This window comes from Schistocerca gregaria, chromosome 9, assembly GCF_023897955.1.
Source record: "Schistocerca gregaria isolate iqSchGreg1 chromosome 9, iqSchGreg1.2, whole genome shotgun sequence".
Classification (NCBI taxonomy): Eukaryota; Metazoa; Arthropoda; class Insecta; order Orthoptera; family Acrididae; genus Schistocerca; species Schistocerca gregaria.
The window spans coordinates 124,845,929-124,861,397 of record NC_064928.1 but is presented as its reverse complement, the minus strand read 5'-3'; positions in this window follow the sequence as shown (position 1 = coordinate 124,861,397).

Below are 15,469 nucleotides of genomic sequence, written 5' to 3'. Positions count from 1 at the left end.
CGTTTTGTTGTCACTTCCATCAATGATTTTAGAAATAACAGTGGAATGCTACCTAACCATTCTGCCATAATTAATTTTAACTCGTCTAAAGCTCTTTTCTCTGCGGCTGGTCCCGGCGAAGCTTCGAGTCCTCCCTCGGGCAATGGGTGTGTGTGTTTGTCCATAGGATAATTTAGGTTAAGTATGTACGCTTAGGGACTGATGACCTTAGCAGTTAAGTCCCATAAGATTCCACACACATTTAAACATTTTTAAAGCTCTTTTAAATTATAATTCTAATACTGGATTCCCTATCTCTCCCCTGTTTACTCCTCTTCTTCTTCCGTCACGCCATCAGGTGGTGTCTTATCGTAAACAGATTTTGGGTCGAACCGTCCGAGCTGACACTTCGTTGAAATGTGTGTGTCTCGGCCAAAGGGGCCGTGTAGTTAACTAAGTACTGGAAAACTGATTTTCATAAATCCATTTATGCTGTGAAAGAGTGTTGGAAAACTGACACTATCTCTTAAGTCTTATGTAACAGTTTTAAAATCCTATGGTACGGTAATAATTTATATTTCAAGCTCTAAAACGTAACTGTCCTATTGCCCCTTTAAATTTCGTGTGACGACCCGTTGGGTTCAAATGGTTGAAATGGCTCTAAGCACTATGGGAGTTAACATCGGAGGTCATCAGTCCCCTAGACTTAAAACTACTTAAACCTAGCTAACCTAAGGACACCACACACATCCATGCCCGGGGCAGGATTCGAACCTGCGACCGTAGCAGCAGCGCGGTTCCGGACTGAGGCGCCTAGAACCGCTCGGTAAAAACGCCCGGCGACCTGCTGGAATTGTGACGAATGTGAAAATGCGTGTATTGGCCTCTGAACAAAGTTTTGAGATTGAGGCCTTGATATCCGTCGTTGGTTACGGGCCAGCGGTTTTCGTATAAATTACGGGTTGCAACTCAGCCCGAGTCACTGCAAATTCGTCTGTATTCTGTGTATATTCTGACTATTGGCGGCATTAAACTATTTTGTTAATGCAAAATACTATGGTCAGGGCAACCACAACTGCGAATCTGCATCTTGGATAATAGGAAACCGTGTCAGCTATACGAAAATACTTTTTATTCGACTCTTGACCGGTTGCGTGCCATTACAACCACATCTTCCGGTGATCATCTAGCTATAAACACTTAACCATTATATTTACCCTATAGTACATTGTAAGTCCTCCATCTTAAACAGTAGCTGTAATAGCGGGTACTCACACTTCTCAGGTAGTAAGACCAGCAAAATTGAGCTTATTTGGAAGACCCAACATCCATCGTCAATTTAGAGCAAAAACTAAACCGTTTATCAGATCCCCGATAATTGATCAGTCCCAATAGAGACAATAAAATGCTGTGTTCGTAATAGATGAATGCTTCATTTGGAAAAAGCTTGAAGTTACCATTAATACTGTTTGCCAGGTCGTTAACATTCAACAGTAACAACACATGCACCAACAGACTTCCCTGGAACACGTCTGAAGTTACGTCTCTTCATCCAAGAGAACATGCTGCGTTGTCCCAACCAAGAAATCCTCAATTCAGTCTCGAGTTGGTTAGATATTCCATGTAGTCGTACTTTCGTGAATGAACATTCGTGAGTTACAGAATTAAGTGCCATTCGGAAATCAAGAAATACTCCATTAACTTCCAGGATACCATGTGATAAAAGCTCACATTGAGTTTCGTATCAGCGATATTTTCGAAATGCATTTCCATCCGCAAAATCATTCTGCTCACGATACAATTTTGTCTAGAAAAATGGTTCACGAGTCTTTTAGTGTTCTGATTGTACCTGTTTTTTTTTCCATGTCTTTCATAAATGAGTGATATGAATGATTTTTCTTACTTTTAATCCAGGTACATTTCCATTGTTATCTGTGTCACACTGTACATCCCCAAATGAGAAACAGTTGTCATCAGTCTCGACATACTTACTGAAATATCAATAAAATTCCCTAAAAACAGTCTCCATCGCACAACCGTCTTACTTTATCTGGTGACCAGTTTCGATCTATTGCACGTAGAGTATCTTGAGACCTTGTATGCCAAGATAGTGAAAGGAGATGTAATCGACTGGAGTCTATTACATCTCTCTGAAGCAGCCGGCACAACCATCCCAGCTTCTGTCGCCATCATGGAGTACAAGATCTGAAGATGATATAAGTACAACAGATTGAAACCGGTCACCAGTTTAAACAAAATAATTATGGAATCAAGACTGTTTTTAGGAAATTTTATTGATATACCAGAGATCACTGTTTCCTAGAACAATGTTCCAGAAAATGCTTCCTAAAATGGCATGCGCCAGAGTTACCTGCGTATCTACAGTCCAGAGACATCACGAAAGACACGGTCAAATGCAGCGTGTTCGGAAATTCCTGTTATAATCTTCTAGGACCGGTAGAGGCGAGTACGTAGACAATACGAACACATGTCTGGAAACATTACCCATGCTTGTATATAAAGGATGATGCTGCGATGATGTTACGAACTTTCTAGGGTGATGGATACGGATAAATGTATCAATTTTAAGTAAATCGTCCCTGTACCTGAAACGAACGAGTCTAGAGTTATAAGCAAAAACCGTTCTCACATCTCTGACAGTGTTGATACTAAGATTGTAGGTCAGCCAACTTTAAGAGGTGGTAGTACGGGCCAAACAAAAAAAAGTTCAGGAAACATGTGCTCTAAATTGCATAACTTAAGAGCTACAACCACTTGTTGAATAGAGGAGACACATTTCACAATACCAGAGATCAACAAGTGCTCATAGTTTTTCACTTATGCAGTTTACTGGACATGTTGTCTTGTTTCTAAAAGTTGTCTGCCCTGCAGTCGTAGCAACAATAGTGCTCGTAAATGTTTTCCACTGTCAGAGGTTTTCGGTTATAACTTTCGACTTCCAGAATGAGATTTTGACTCTTCAGCGGAGTGTGTGCTGATATGAAACTTCCTGGCACATTAAAACTGAGTGCCGGACCGAGACTCGAACTCGGGTTCCGAGTTCGAGTCTCGGTCCGGCACACAGTTTTAATCTGCCAGGAAGTTTGAACTTTCGACTTGTTCGTTTCCGATAGAGAAACCAGTACCTAAGACTGATAATGTAACAGTCTTCATCACCCTTGAAAGTATGTAAACTCATCACGGAATCGCCCTGCATGTAATACATTCACAGGCGCCGGCGCATATAACTCTGACGCTATGCAGCGTCGTTGGATGATGTTTCCGGACATGGGCTCCTATTCAAACTGTTATGTACTTGCTCCTAGAATTCTGTAACGGGAATTTTCGAACACCCTGTATTCGCTGTTACATTCTACATTTTTGCAGCAAAGGGGTAGATATTCGACATGTGCCTGGTAATTACGCTTGGCCACATGTTTTGCGTCAACGAGCTAGAAGACAGGGGCCTCAGCGGTTATCTTATCTTGCTTGCTTTGGTATCAACGGGACTTGTACAGGAGTGCAAGCAAACGGTGTCCTGTGAATGTACGGATTTCATTTCAGAAACTGAGCTCGTGCGATTGCTAACCGTATGAACACATGGAAACGGAATGACCGCTACACGGTTGATTTTTTTCATTCAAATCTCATGTGGAAAAACTTTCTACTCAACAGTCGTGTTCCTGTGTATTTAAATGCTGATGAAGCGGCTTTTTCCTTTATTCCCCTTGTAGTAAATGCTACCGAGAGCTGCAGTTAGAACCACTTTTCCATTCGTTTCCAGAACTGGGGTTTCTGAGATCATATTTGACGACGTGTCTTCACAAGTAGTAATTTTGCTAAGTGAGAAGGATGTTGTAACAACAGCCCCATACTTTTTCCATAGATCGAATTGCCAGCAAGTTGAACTGAGAGGTCGGTGGACGGCTGACCGAAGGGGTCCGCTGGTTCAAATGGCTCTGAGCACTATGGGACTTAACTTCTGAGGTCATCAGTCCCCTAGAACTTAGAACTACTTAAACCTAACTAACCTAAGGACATCACACACATCCATGCCAGAGGCAGGATCCGAACCTGCGACCGTAGCGGTCGCGCGGTTCCAGACTGTAGCGCCTAGAACAGCTCGGCCACCCCGGCCGGCGATGTAGGCCGTAGTGACGTAAGTGTCCCTGGTTGTTTGCTTTGGTAGAGGTCGTCAGTCCCATAGGATTAGAGAAGGATGGGGAGCCATCCCGACTTTTGCCTGAAGCAGTTTAGGGAAATCACGGAAAATCTAAATAAGGAACCATTCGGTAATTACCTGAAGTGACTTTAGCAAAATCACAGAAAACCTAAATCAGGACGGCTGGACGCGGATTGGAACTGTCGTCCTCCCCAATGTGAGTCCAGTGTGCTAACCACTGCGCTACCTCGCTCGGTAGAGTGACTGTACATTTCCGTTGTTCATGGAGTAGAAGTGCAGTGTCAGGCATTACGTTTTAATTTATTCTTTAATTATTTACTGTTAACTCTATTCGTAACGCATTCTTCAGACAGTATGCAGATATTCGACGAGATATACCTGAGGAATTACATCATTGTAAACCATACCGTTCATCAGGTATGGCGTCGTAACAGGTAGAGATGCGTGATATACTACACCGTCTTCAGTCATGAAGGTATTATACATGGTGTTACAAAAAGGTACTGCCAAACTTTCAGGAAACATTCCTCATGCACAAATAAAGAAAAGATGTTATGTAAACATGTGTCCGGAAACGCTTAATTTCCATGTTAGAGCTGATTTTAATTTCGTTCTTCCACCTACGCTCAATGGAGCACGTTATCATGATTTCATACGGGATACTCTACCTGCGCTGCTAGAACATGTGCCTTTACGACACAACATGTGGTTCATGCACGATGGAGCTCCTGCACATTTCAGTCGAAGTGTTCGTACGCTTCTCAACAACAGATTCGGCGACCGATGTATTGGTAGAGGCGGACCAATTCCATGGCCTCCACGCTCTCCTGACCTCAACCCTCTTGACTTTCATTTATGGATGCATTTGAAAGATCCTGTCTACGCAAACCCGGTACCAAATGTAGAGACTCTTGGTGCTCGTATTGTGAACGGCTGTGATACAATACGCCATTCTCCAGGGCTGCATCAACGCATCAGGGATTCCATACGACGGAGGGTGGATGCATGTATCCTCGCCAACATTTTGAACATTTCCTGTAACAAAGTGTTTGAAGTCACGCTGGTACGTTCTGTTGCTGTGTGTTTCCATTCCATGATTAATGTGATTTGAAGAGAAGTAATAAAATGAGCTCTAACATGGAAAGTAAGCGTTTCCGGACGCATGTCCACATAACATATTTTCTTTCTTCGTGTGTGAGGAATGTTTCCTGAATGTTTGGCCGTACCTTTTTGTAACAGCCTGTATGCTTAACGTCAGTTTTTTAACACATTAACTGATTTGTAAAGGAAATACTTCTGAAGCATTTTTATACGTGAAAATTCCATTCCTTAAGGAATCCTGTTCGGTTGTGCGGGGATATATTATTACTGTTCACGCTGAAACGTAAGATAATCATATTTCAGACTTATGGGAAGAACGAACTGCCGCGACTGACCCCATGAGACTATATTGCACAATAAAATTCGAGCACTCACAATTCAGGAAATTCAGGTGAATGTTGCACTAAATGTGCGGTTACATCTGTGCTACATGCAAGTAATCGGGCTGTGAACGTGTGTTTGCCTTACACGCAAGAAGTGCCAGGCGTGTAAATGCACGTCTCTTCTCAACACGTGGGCACTCTTGATTCCATTCACGCCGTGACATAAATGTGCACAGAGTTTCAGTGTTCAAGATGTCCGATTTGTTAGCAGCAAGTGAGTGGAAGCTATTCACACGGTCGGCTCACTCGGGTAGTGACGTCAGGATGAGGCATACGTATCCAGGAACGCATTCCGAGTAACCTAAGCGTGGTCCTGCCACCGGCTTCTCCCTTGGGTGAGCGGACCCCCGGAAATCGCAGAAACAGCAGCCGTATATTTCACCCGCAGCAATTTCTGCAGAACCACACCCTCGGAAATCGCAATATAGGCGGAAATTAACAGCCAAATGTTTGTTACGAAGAAGAATGTCAATTTTATTGCTGCTAGTTTCAGTCGCAGGAAGTTGGGCTGTGCACATAGGTTGTTGCCTAATCACACTCTCGAAAACCGTAACATGTTTGAAAAATACAGCGAAATATTTATGACAAGCAAGAATGCAAATGCCGTTGTTGATCATTCACTGGCTGCAATTTCATCCTTTGTTTTCCAGTCAGACAGAACTCACAAAATAGAAGAAACTAATTTCAGACAGATTGCGCTCTTGTATGTAAACAATCTAATATTGCAGAACATTCTTGTATCGTTAATTATGTATTAAGTAAAATTTGTACCTACGATAGGATTGCAACCTGTGTGTCCTGCTCACTTGGAGATGCGCTAACCACTGCACCACCCTGGCACTGTCGCTAACAGCCGCACGGATTACCGTAGTACACCTCTCGCTGTAGTACTAAATGCATTCCACGCCTCGATGTTTCCCTTCTTAACTCGTATCAGTATTGCAGGGTTCTCCATACTAGGACAGCACCTTAGCACTGAACAAAAATGGGAATAATTTTGCCTGTGCCTCAAGTGCAGCTGATTTATCAATTAGATGAAATTATATGTTTCAGAGACATATTGTCTCACCCCTATCTGATTAATATATCACCTACCCATAGGTACAAGGCTCGGTTATTCCCATTTCGTTCAATGCTAGGGTGCTATTTCAGTACTGGAGACTCTACAATACTGATACGGGTGAAGAAGGGGAACATCAAGATGGGTCGTAGCGTGTAGTTTGAATTAGGAAGGGAGGCGTACTAGGGTAGCCTGTGCAGGCGTGTTAGTGACAGGACCAGGGTGGCGCCGTGGGCAGCACATCTGCCTTGTGAGCAAAATAGCCAGGCTGCAATTCGGAACTTCGTCCAAATTTTATTTCAATGCTTCGTCTTCTATTCATTATCATATAGTCCAATGACATACATAAGAAACTCCCGAAATGCGTTAAAAATGCTAAGATGAACAAAAAAACAACGCATTAGCATACAGTATGACACGAACCTTCTTCCTTCGACTTTCACGTAATCCACTGCCTTAACCAAAATGCCACGCCAAAGACATGGAACGTTCAGCTACACTGTTCATCTTAATATCATTGGAGGGCTTTTAGCGCCAATGCGCCATTAACAGATATTTAATTGTAAGGAACCACACCAAGGGTGAGGTGTTTGCGATAAATCTCCAATGCGGCGGCCGGCAGGGGTGGCCGAGCGGTTCTAGGCGCTAGAGTCTGGAACAGCGTGGCCGCTACGGTCGCAGGTTCGAATCCTGCCTCTGGCATGGATGTGTGTGATGTCCTTAGGTTAGTTACGTTTAAGTAGTTCTAAGTTCTAGGGGACTGATGACCTCAGATGTTAAGTCCCATAGTGCTCACAGCCATTTGAACCATTTTGAATCCCATGCGTTGGCATACTGCTACTTACAGTACAAAAACATCGAAAGAAGACGGGATGAATATCGCGTCTATCGCATAGAGCGACACGTCATTTTGACTCCAACATTTCTTGCTGTGTATTTCAGTTACAGCAATTTTGACGTTACAGTTGAAATCACCTACTGAAAAAAAAAAGCATAACCCATCCTAGCAGTTTCCCAGTCTTGGGAAATTCCTGGAAACCGTAAGTTCTAGAGCATTCAGCTCAATCTTTACTGTGTGTGTGTGTGTGTGTGTGTGTGTGTGTGTGTGTGCGTGTGTGTGTGTGTTGGTGTGAGATCACCTGGGGAGGGGTTCTCGTTTTCGATTTTCTCCATGCCCCCCCCCCCCCCCCTAATCTAATCTGTCTTTCTCCCTCCCTCTTTCTCTCTCTCTCTCTCTCTCTCTCTCTCTCTCTCTCTCTGCACCCCTCCACCCCAAAAATCCATCCACTCACCCAACCACCCACCCACTCGTGCGCACACACACACACACACACACACACACGCCCTCTCTCTCTCTCTCCCTCTCTCTCTGTCGGCCAGGGGTGAGGAATACGTTAAAAGGTTAGCTCGAATCACAAGATGCACAGAAAACAAATGAATAAACGTCTTACAAAAACTGTGCTGGATTCGTAACACATGTAACTGCAGTAGGTAGTGTTCGATTTTGAAGTTTTGCAAAAGTAAGGTGAAGTGGAGAAAAACACCTATACAGAGTAAAAAAAAACGTCGGTTCCAAAACGGTGAAGAAGTTCCAAAAGTCATTGGGCAACCAAATTGCGTTTCACGTCCGTCTCCGCTAACATGGAAAGAAAAGCAAGCGTTTGCAGAATATTTAAATAATAGACAAAACATCATGAGAAAGTTTGTAAGGCAGTACCATTTTTAATCTATAAATACTAAAATGTGGAGACATATTATATATCCAAATCACCAGAATGATTGCAGAAAATGCTCTATAAAAAATATTTGTAACTCATGTGATGATAAAACACTCTTTAAGTGTAGTGCTCTTAAGACGAAGTTCCTACTAATAATTGACGTTGCAGTTTATTTGTGAGTTTCGTTTTTGTTTAATTTCAGACGCATAACAGTGTGACAGGAGGAGAGGTTGAGGACATTTGCGTATCTGAAGGGTTAAACAGTAAATCGCGGATGAAAGTTCGACAGAAAGGTGCTGAAACGTGGTAAGAGAACATATTGCAAAGTCACATTAAAATTACCGGAGAGGACGGAAAACAGAATCGCAATAAACAGCTTGATTTTTATAAACCCTAATTCAAAAGAATAGCTCTCCTGCTTTGAAAGCATTTTGGTTGTTCAATTCTTTCGCATAGCAGTGTGGGGATATATCAACTAAGTATTTAGATGAGTTAGAAAAGCAGGTGCGAGTACTGTGTTTTCAGCAGAGAAAGAGGATCGATAACAGCAGAGTGTGTCGGCGGGGAGCACAATGACTTCGAACGTGATCTAGTCGTTTGGTATCAAATGACTGACAAATCCAGCATGGAAATTTCAGTCGTTCTAGACGGACAGAGATCGCCGAGCACTGCGGAGGGTGGCTGTAAAAATTTGTATGGAATCAGCGAACGGAACCAGTCACGAGTTCTAAAGTAATACCAGCAGTCCAGCCAACACAATAACTTCGTGAAGGGCGCCAAAAATGATTTAATGTTATTCATTGTTGTCAGTGTTTCTTCTGTAACTGTATTACTTTCGTAACAACAACCGCATTCACTCAAAATCGTGACTTTATTTCAGTGCACGAAGAATTTCGAACACTCGGGGCTCATCTTCAGGTGTTTTGACACTCTGCACCTGAAAGAAGGAAAAACAAAAGGATGCAAACTGTCACAGCACCTGAAGATGAGCCGCCAGAGCTCGAAATGCTTTGTATTCTCACTGAAGACGGTCGTTCTTCGTTTTAAAAATAAAAAAATAGGTCTTTTTCTTTCAATATAACAGTTTTTTTTATAACGGACTACAAAGCATAAAATAATTTCTCCAAGCCCAATAACGATTCATAGTCCCATACAGATAATCCTGAAAATTTGCCCTTGTGAATTACTAGTAGCTACGAAAATAGTTGTGGAATTTAAAAAGAAAAACGCAACGTGCATGCGATAGATAATAGCAAGAAGCTAAACTTTTCAGCCATCAGTTTTGTGCTACATACACCACACATGTTTCGTTTTATATTCTATTATAAATTTAAAAGGCTAAATTTTCAGGATTGTTTGTATTGGTATTAATTAGGATTCTGTATGAGACTAGGAGAAATTATTTTATACTTTTTAGAAGCAGTTTTATTAAAAAGCTTTTATTTAAATAATTATTTTCTGCTTATTATTCTCGCATGTGTCAAATAGCTTAATCAATTTCAAACATTTTGATGAGATTACTACAGTGGGATGTGGTAAGTTTATGAATTATTTCAGTCCCACTTCACCTGGGTCAACCAATGCATTGCTATCTCCCAGAATTATCTCATGAAAAGACTTGGAAGGTAAAGATGAGCTCACATGGACACTTACCAGCACCAGTTCTTACCACGAAACATGGACACTTACCAGCACCAGTTCTTACCACGAAACATGGACACTTACCAGCACCAGTTCTTACCACGAAACATGGACACTTACCAGCACCAGTTCTTACCACGAAACATGGACACTTACCAGCACCAGTTCTTACCACGAAACATGGACACTTACCAGCACCAGTTCTTACCACGAAACATTCGCAGTGAAACAGCAGTGCTACACTCGGCATCCTCCGCCACAAACCAGACCCGAAAGCTGCTTAATATAGCATTGTCATCAAGTTCTGAGCTACGTCGAAAATTTCAAGTGTCTGACTCATAGGAAAATGATATTGGTAAACAAAGTACCGTCTGCCACATACCACACACGAGAGAGAGTTAATATTGCATTGTCATCCAATGTTGAGCTACGTTGCAAGTTTCAGGTCACTAGCTCATTGGGAAATGATGTCTGTGAACAAAGTATGCTCCACCACACACCAGACAAGAAGCGAGTTAAAACTACATTGTCACTAAGTTCTGAGCTATATTAAATGTTTCATGCCTCTATCTCATCAGAAAGTTAGCTTAAAATCAATTGCAAAATTTGTACCGGACGAACAGGCAAAAAGGGAGCTAATAAAGGCGTGTGAAAACAGGGCAGAATAATCAAGCAGGTTTTGGTTGAAATGGTTCTGAGCACTATGGGACTTAACTTCTGAGGTCATCAGTCCCCTAGAACTTAGAACTACTTAAACCTAACTAACCTAAGGACATCACAAACATCCATGCCCGAGGCAGGATTCGAACCTGCGACAGTAGCGGTCGCGTGATGCCAGACTGTAGCGCCTAGAGCCGCTCGGCCACTCCGACCGCCCGAGCAGGTTCTCTTAAGGCACATATTTGTGCAGTCATTGCTAAGAGACCCTTGAGAAGGAATATAGAGCGAAATCACTAGACAGTGGGTAACTGAAAACGAGTGATTTTGAGTGATGAATCAAGCTATAACACACGTCAATCCTCTGGAAGGGTCTGGCGAATACCTGGATAATGTGGTACCTACCATCACGTGTCGTGAGTGACAACAGGGAAGTAAGGGAGGAGATGGTGTTACGGTATGTGGGTGTTTTCCCTAGTGCTCGACAGGGTTTAAGTCGAGCGAACGGGCAGGCAACTCCGTTCGCCGAATATCTTCTCCTTCCAACTGCTACTCCACCTGCGGTGTTCGATGCAATCGCGCAGTCTCAGCCATAGAAGCCAAGTCATGGTCGATTGCACCACAGTAAATACGCACTTGACGAAGGAGTACAGTGTCAAAACAACATTTAAAGGCGACTGTATCGTGTTGAGAGATCTGCAGGGCCGTAACCCCCTCTCTCCAAGCATTATGCCTCCCAACACCATTATATTCCTGTGTGCATTACAAGTAGAGATAGAGTATTTTTTTAAAGTAACCCAGAAACATAGGGAAAACGATCATAGGAGATTCCTACCCCAGCGAGAGGAGTCTGATCTTCGCTAAGGTGGGCAGAAAAACATCTGCCCCTTGGACATAAATAAAATTTCTGACAAGCGGTACATTTCATCTTACAGCCACCTGAATTTGGGTTGGTTTAATTTTCCTCTGGCGCAGTATAGGACAGGCGGGGCGTGGTTGCCGGAAGCCCGGGGTGTGGCGCGCGCCGCGGCGAAAGCTGCGACAAAGGCCAATCAACAGGTCGCCCCGCAAATTTCTCCGTTTAGCGCCTACTGGGCGGCGGCGTCGCGAAAAAAAAGAGAGGAAGAATGAGAAAGAGAGAGAGAGAGAGAGAGAAAAAACGAGCGCCAGGGAAACAATCCGCGGCCCTGCCCGGAATAATGGCGCCGTTCTGCAAACGGGCGGCTGGAGAAAGCTCTGGAGCTGGAGCGGCCGCTAAGCGATGCAAAGTGGCGACCGCGCCAGGACACGCCCCGAGCCGTGGCGGAACAGCTGGGGGCTGACGGCTTGCGAAACCTGCCCACACGTATCACTGGCACTCCCATAGTAGGACTTCAGAAAAAACAAACACGCGTTCATAGGATTTGTCGACATGGAAAAAGTGTCAGACAAAGAGAAATGGTGCAAAATGTTCGAAACACTGAGACGAGTTGGAGTGATTCCAAATCTGACTGTAAGTTACATCTATTTTGCACTGTGTTGGAATAGTTGTGAGCCAGAAGTCTTTGTTCTGAAATTGTAACTGTAACCTTTCATTTGTGAAGTTCTAACTTTATCCAATGCTCTAAGTATTTCTACTTGGTTGGATGAGCAATGACACAAGAGCTTTTAGTTTGTAAAAAAAATAAAAAATAAAAAATAAAAAAATTGTAATTCTGTGCTATGTTAAATAGCCAATTTGCTCTGCAATAGATTTCAGTTGGTCAAATTTTGACAGCTTTACATATGTAGGCATACAGAAAGCCTTGCAAAGATTTTTATACGCTCGTTTTGTGAGAGCATGTCACTTCAATTTCTATAAGTAAAATAGGTTCTGTGCCTGTGTGTGTGTGTGTGTGTGTCTGTGCGTGCGTGCGTGAACAATTTTTTAAGTGTTTTTTACACTGACAACCACTTTCAGCGATTGTTTCTTAAAAATTTGTATGTAATACCAATACTGGCAACGAATCTGTGTGGCGCTCTTTAAATGTGCATCAGCACAGCTACGCCACCCGGCGTGCTGAAGCATTCCTCCCAGCACATTGAGTGAACTGGCCATCGCTGTACGGTACTACAACGGTTAGGGTCAAACTGAGCAACTACTGGTGCTATCTGTTACTCTAAATGTTAGTAATGACGGTACTTGACGTCTGCCTTAAAGCCTCATTTATTTGTATTTAACATGATATGTGTTTCTATACCAAAAAGTGTATTGTCCTCGAATATTGTTCGTTTAGAGCTAACTTTTACAACAAATTTGCGTTTATGTAAAATCTGTAAAATAACGTGTTTTACTTTTGTCTGTTAAAGGTGTTGGGTTAAACCTGAAACGCATCATGACAGTTAGTATAAAGAATTCAGAGAAAACTATCGACTGTTTTTAAGCAATCACGCAGCCTTTCTAAATTGTTTCCAGTAATTATAAGTTGGAGTAAACTATAGGGAAATGCGAATAATATACAATGTGAACAAGACCCACGAGTTTTAAGGGATAACGGAAGATCAAGAACGAAATGCTGAGTTTGTAAAGGGTGTAAAACAATAATTTAGTCCTTCGCCCCTTCAGTTGAGTCTATAGAACGAAGACATCATGACAGAATTAAACGAAAATCAATAGTGGGATTAATATTCAGAGTAAAATGATGTCGATAATAAGATTCATTGGACACACAGCTAACCTCAGTGATAATTAAGATGAATTCCAGGACGTAATGAATAGAATGAACAGACTAAGGAGAACAGAATATGATGTGAGATTAAACAGAAGGAGGAATAGCAGAAATGAGATTATCAATAAACTTAACATGAAAATTATGTACTTCGAACGAAGGAATTCTGCAACCTTGGAAGCAAAATAACACGGGATAGACGAAACAAGAAGGATGATAAAAGCAAATTACCAAAAGCAAAGAGGAAATTCATGAGAAAGTGGAGTCTATTAATATCAAACATTGGCCATTAATCGGAAAAATTCTGATAATATATCTCTGGGGCACAGCATTGCACGGTAGAAAAGAAATCCGCTAAATTTCGATTACACGATAAGTCACACAAATCTTAAGGCTGTAAATTAAACTAAATACTTAGGGATTACAGTTCCAAATAACCTAAATTGGAACGATCACATAGATAATGTTGTGGGTAGAAAAAGGAAGGACTGCGATTCATCGGCAGAACTCTTAAAGATGCAAGAAGTCTACTAAAGAGACTGTTTACACCACGTTTTTCCTCCCTATTCTGGAGTATTGCTGTGCGGCGTGGAATCCGCATGAGGTGGGACTGACGGGTGACATCGAAAAAGTTCAAAGAAGGGCGTCTCTTTTTGTACGATAGAAAAATAGGGGAGATAGTGCCACAGACATGATATGTGAAGTGGAGTGGCAATCATTACAAAAAAAGGCGTTTTTCGTTGCGACGGGATCTTGTCATGAAATTTCAATGACCAGTTTCCTCCACCGATTGCGAAAACATTCTATTAGCAGCCACCTACATAGGGAGAAATGATCATCACGATAAGAGAAACGGGCTCGCATAGAAAAATTTAAGTGTTCGTTTTTCCCGCGCGCCGTTCGAGAGTGGAACGGTAAAGAGACAGCTTGAAAGTGGTTCATTGAACCCTCTGCGAGGCACTTTATTGTGAATGGCAGAGTAATCGCGTAGATGTAGTGAATCACGGAATGCAGGAAAATAGGAAAACAAGAGATTCGAAGCGTTTCAGGTGTGGTGCTGTACAAGGGTGTCACAAATTAGCTGGACTGACAAGGTGAAGTATAAGACGGTTCCCCGCGGAATTGGTGATGTACGGAAGAGAACAGAAAGTAGAACCAGACGGAGGCACCTGTCCAGGGTAAATACTGTAGGCTACGTGGAGATCAGTGAGTGTAATATATCAAACAAGTAAGTGAGGACGTAACGTGCAAGTGTGATTGTGAGATGAAGAGGTGGCACTAGAGAGAAATTCGCAGCTGGCCCTATAGAACCAGTCAGAGGACTTGTGAGTGCAAAAAATGAAATAAAATAAAAATTATGTGGGTGCCCAAATGTGGAGCGAGGTTGGCGAGCAATAGGGGGCTCGAGACACCTTCACAGCTTCCTAGACAACATGATAATCAAGTTTTTAATAAGGCTATGAGTATTGTAATGCACTCTTCGAAAATACTAATAAGAATATTACTCAGTCAAATTCACAACAAAACTAAAGCCACTTTTGCTGAAGACCGATTTTGTTTCCAGGAAGGCAAATGTAAAAGAGCAGCTATCCTCTGCCTTCACCGTATTACTTTGGTACAAATGGCTCTGAGCACTATGGGACTTAACATCTGATGTCATCAGTCCCCTAGAACTTAGAACTACTTAAACCTAACTAACCTAAGGAAATCACACACATCCATGCCCGAGGCAGGATTCGAACCTGCGACAGTAGCAGTTGCTCGGTTCCAGACTGAAGCGCCTAGAACCGATCGGCCACCGCGGCCGGCTCACCGTATTACTGAAGAGAGGTTGAATGACTGCCATTTCGTAGTGAGCACCATTCGTGCATCGCGGAACCGCACTCTGCGAAAATCACTTGTTGATTCACAGGCAGTGAGTCACAACCACCTCTTCCTGCTCATATTCGCCAAAACAAGGAAGTGAGGACGAAGCTCTAACCGAAGCCAGCCAATGATAACACGGGACGGCCAGCGTTTTTTATTTCCATTTTGTTTTTTCAGTGCACAGATATTCTCGT